The sequence below is a fragment of the Aegilops tauschii genome, chromosome 7 (assembly GCF_002575655.3).
Source record: "Aegilops tauschii subsp. strangulata cultivar AL8/78 chromosome 7, Aet v6.0, whole genome shotgun sequence".
Taxonomy (NCBI): Eukaryota; Viridiplantae; Streptophyta; class Magnoliopsida; order Poales; family Poaceae; genus Aegilops; species Aegilops tauschii.
Genome location: NC_053041.3, coordinates 7,570,486 through 7,575,879, shown reverse-complemented (window position 1 = coordinate 7,575,879; position 5,394 = coordinate 7,570,486).

The window sequence follows — 5,394 nt, the reverse complement described above, 5'->3', positions numbered from 1 at the left end:
TACTCATGCATATAACATCTACGTATAAAACCTGGCTCGGATGCCACTGTTGGGGAACGTAGTAATTTCAAAAAATTTCCTAAGCACACGCAAGATCATGGTGATGCATAGCAACGAGAGGGGAGAGTGTTGTCCACGTACCCTCGTAGACCGAAAGCGGAAGCGTTAGCACAACGCGGTTGATGTAGTCGCACGTCTTCACGATCCGACCGATCAAGTACCGAACGTACAGCACCTCCGAGTTCAGCACATGTTCAGCTCGATGACGTCCCTCGAACTCCGATCCAGCCGAGCTTTGAGGGAGAGTTCCTTCAGCACGACGCCGTGGTGACGATGATGATGTTCTACCGACGCAGGGCTTCACCTAAGCACCGCTACGATATTATCGAGGTGGACTATGGTGGAGGGGGGCACCGCACACGGCTAAGAGATCCAAGAGATCAATTGTTGTATCTAGAGGTGCCCCTGCCCCCGTATATAAAGGAGCAAGGGGGGAGAGGCGGCCGGCTAGGAGGAGGCGCGCCAGGAGGAGTCCTACTCCCACCGGGAGTAGGACTCCCACCTTTCCTAGTAGGAGTAGGAGAAGGGGGAAGGAGGAGGGAGAGAGGAAGGAAAGGGGGGCGCCGCCCCCCTTCTTGTCCAATTCAGACTAGATGGGGAGGGGGCGCGTGGCCTGCCCTGGCCGCCCCTCCTCTTCTCCACTAAGGCCCATGTTGGCCCATTAAACCCCCGGGGGTTCCGGTAACCCCGGGTACTCCGGTAAAATCCCGATTTCACCCGGAACACTTCCGATATCCAAATATAGCTTCCAATATATCAATCTTTATGTATCGACCATTTCGAGACTCCTCGTCATGTCCGTGATCATATCCGGGACTCCGAACTATCTTCGGTACATCAAAACACATAAACTCATAATATAACCGTCATCAAACTTTAAGCGTGCAGACCCTACGGGTTCGAGAACTATGTAGACATGACCGAGACACGTCTCCGTTCAATAACCAATAGCGGAACCTGGATGCTCATATTGGCTCCTACATATTCTACGCAGATCTTTATCGGTCAAACCGCATAACAACATACGTTGTTCCCTTTGTCATCGGTATTTTACTTGCCCGAGATTCGATCGTCGGTATCTCAATACCTAGTTCAATCTCGTTACCGGCAAGTCTCTTTACTCGTTCTGTAATACATCATCCCGCAACTAACTTGTTAGTTGCAATGCTTGCAAGGCTTATAGTGATGTGCATTACCGAGTGGGCCCAGAGATGCCTCTCCGACAATCGGAGTGACAAATCCTAATCTCGAAATATGCCAACCCAACAAATACTTTCGGAGACACCTGTAGAGCACCTTTATAATCACCCAGTTACGTTGTGACGTTTGGTAGCACACAAAGTGTTCCTCCGGTAAACGGAGTTGCACCATCTCATAGTCATAGGAACATGTATAAGTCATGAAGAAAGTAATAGCAGAATACTAAACGATCGTGTGCTAAGCTAACGGAATGGGTCAAGTCAATCACATCATTCTCCTAATGATGTGATCCCGTTAATCAAATGACAACCCATGTCAATGGCTAGGAAACATAACCATGTTTGATCAACGAGCTAGTCAAGTAGTGGTGTATTCACCCAAGTATTATGTTTCCGGCTAATGCAATTCTAGCATGAATAATAAACATTTATCATTATATAAGGAAATAATAACTTTATTATTGCCTCTAGGGCATATTTCCTTCAGTACATCAGCACCAGTACGGTGGAGAGGCTTCGTCCGGTGATCCTCCTCACCTTTGAAATGCTTGCCTTTCTTTCTTACGGGATGCCTGCTCGAAATAAATCGACAATGTCCCAGGTACACATCCTACTTACAGTTATTCAAATATATACTATCGGTATCATCCAAACAGTGCGTCCATGAGCGGTATCCCTTGTTTGTTTGTCCTGAAAGGTTACTGAGAGCAGGCCAATCATTGATGATCACGAACAGCAACGCCTGTAGGTCAAATTCTTCCTGATTGAGCTCATCCCATGCACGTACACCTTTTCCATTCCGCAGATGTAAGAGTTCTTCAACTAATGGCCTTAGGTACACATCAATGCCGTTGCCGGGTTGCTTAGGGCCTTGGATGAGCACTGGCATCATAATGAACTTGCACTTCATGCACAACCAAGGAGGAAGGTTATACATACATAGAGTCACAGGCCAGGTGCTATGGTTGCTGCTCTGCTCCCCAAAAGGATTAATGCCATCTGCGCTTAGACCAAACCATAGGTTCCTTGCGTCACCTACAAAGTCCTCCCAGTACTTTCTATCGATTTTTGTCCACTGCGACCCATCAGCGGGTACTCTCAACTTCCCGTCTTTCTTACGGTCTTCTCTGTGCCATCGCATCAATTTGGCATGCTCTTTCTTACGGTAGGCTGGGGGAGTGAGAGGATGGGTGACTGGCCGGGAAGTTAGACAAATCACTGTACTTATAGAGCATTGCAAGAGCTAATCTAGCAATGAGAGATGAAAGGACAAAATTGCTAACCTTTGTGATCACTTGGATGGATGGGGTGCCTTCAAATCTTCACAAATTTTGGCAAAAATGGAGTGTGAGCTCGAGAGAAAGAGGAAGAAAACAGAGGAAAGGGGAAGAACAGAGCGCTCTGGCTCGACGAAGGGGTTTATATAGGATGACCATTAGTACCGGTTGGTTATACGAACCAGGACTAGGTGCATCTCTAGTCCCAGTTCATATAATCAACTGGTACTAATGGTGCTGGTGGGGCCCCAGCCTGACACAAGCCTTCCACCATGTCTTTAGTATCGGTTCATGGGACGAACCGGTACTAAAGGTTCACCACAAACAGGTACTAATGATTGCTGCCCGCCTAGCCGTTGGAACCGACACTAATGAGCACATTAGTGCCGGTTCAGTTACAAACCGGGACTAATGTGCTTCACATTAGGCTCTTTTTCTACTAGTGACAATAAATCTGGGCACGCAAATGCCAGTGGACATGCCTAGGTTGGCAGTGACCGATCACATCTTAAATTTGTTTTTCTACATCCGAACCCCTCGTACTTGAAACCTTGAATCCTTACAAAGCATGCGAATAAGGAAATCCATGTACTACGTTGATCAAATAACCTATACTACAATAATCCACGTTGGAGATGTCCACTATCTCCTTGCCCAACTCTGGGTACATGGGCGGCAGTCGCAACTGTGTCTCCTCCGCGTCAAGCCCGGCGAAAAGCACGTCGGTCGCTGCCCCTTCCTGCCGGATGAACTGCCGGTTCGCCTCAACATAGGCCTCTTCCTGAATGGACTCCAGGATGGCATGTTGCTCCGCCATCTTTACCGCTTGGGCGACCGCGAACTCCACCATTGTGTCATCCATGTCGAAGCCCACAGCCGGCAATAGCTCCTCCTCCGGCTGCTCCGCCTCGTCCTCTTCCAGATCCGCCACCTCCGTCGGAACGGCGACTGCTCCTCTTCCTCCTCCTTCTCCGGCTCCGGCGAGTCCGGAGGCAGGACGACTGCGATGCGGGTGGCGTGCCTCGCCCGGATCTCCTCAATCTGGAACTGGCGCTCCGGCGTGAGCATAGCATATGTCGTCTTCTTTTGTCAAGCCATCCAGAAGCCGGACGACATGGGAAGAGTGAGGCGAAGCGGGGGAGAGGTGGATGGGTCCGGGATGGCGATGCAGAGAGGGAGGAAGTGGATGTGGCTAGGGCTGGGGGATGTTGTTCGGCTTAAATAGCCACACTTTGGCCCTTGGACAGAGAGCCGGAGCGGCGCCACGCGACGTTCACACCCCATTGAACGAGATGTCCGTCGGACCATCGGTTATCATGGTGTTTTCCAGCGGGACCCCATCATTAGTCTGATGTGGCGGATGCACCCGGTCGCGCCTGAACCTCCCCATATCCGCCCTACATTTGGGCTGAATATGAGGAGTGCTAGTCGGTCCGGGCGTTTGAAGCGCTTGTCTAGGTGAGGTTTTTTGGACCAGTCACTGACCGGCCGTGGGCCCGGGCATTTGAGGGGGATTTGTGGTGCCCGATTATAGATGCTCTAAACCTTTGCGTTTGCAGGTCCAATAAATTTGTAGAGAAGCCTTTCTAGGCCTAGCATTACTCGAAGACGAAACTACTACTCCCTTTCGTCTTAATTACTTGTCACAGAAATAAATAGGAATAGATGTATTTAGAAATAAAATACATCTAAATACATTTATTTCTCCAACATGTAATTCAGAATAGAGAGAGTATAAATTAATACTCATTCTATAAAAAAATATACAAGTGTTTAATTAGATTACTAAAGTAGTATACATTTTTATATATTTCTTTACAGAGAAAGTAGTTGTAGTTTCTATGCCGACTTCTCCCTCTCTTCCCCGAGGTAGTGTACCCTGTTCTTCTCGATCGACTTCCTTGACTTGGTATGCGCCACACGTCATCAAATTGCTCAAACATAGCCCTTGTCTATTATTATTTTTACGACATGCAGCTAGATCCATGCGTTCATTCATTAAGAAGGGGAGCAAACCTCAAAATGAGGTGAAAAGCTTCATAGCGTGCTTGGATCCAAAGGACTTATTTTAGTCTGATTAAAAATAGTCTCTTTAAGAGGCTAAAGTTCCAAGCACCCCTGACTAAATAGGGGCTAAAACTAGTTTTGAGACTCAAATTTTTTAGTCAGGGATACCCCTACTAAAATGTGGATTAGCCCTCTCTCTCCTCATTTAACTCCTCTCCTTTAACACAGGCGAGTTCTGGACTGGAGGGTTTGGAAGATAATAAATGCTCATTAACTTGATTTTAGTCTCTTTAGTATTTGGATCCAAGCATGGATGAGGCTAGCAAATTTTAGTCCCACTACTTTTAGTCATACGACTAAAACGTATCCAAGCACCCTCTCAGTTAGAAAACCAATGTGCAAGATCGACAAAAGGAAATAAAGGATGAAATTATAGCAGGTGGATTAGTGATTGAAAGTTGCAAAACAGCAAAGGCATGGAGGGGTTAAACTTTTCTTAGAGGTGATCACCCAGCCACTGGACGCCCTTGATGCCAGCCGTCCGCCGAGTACGCAGCTCCAGAACGATGGAATCGCATGCATGCAGGAACGTCAAAGCTTTGGGATTGAAAATGCGCTCATTTCGCTCCATCCATATGCGCCACCAATAATCATGCGCCACCATTATTTTTTCACACACGTTTATGGTTTTTAAACGTTTTTTTCTATTTTTTTGACGTTTCCGTTTTTCATTGGTCTTCCTTAGCTTTTGGACCAATTTTTTTTTTTAAAACATATTTGCGTGAGAAAATACATTTCTTTTTTTTCTTCCGCGAGAGGCACAATTTTGCTTCCGCGAGAGGCACAGTTTT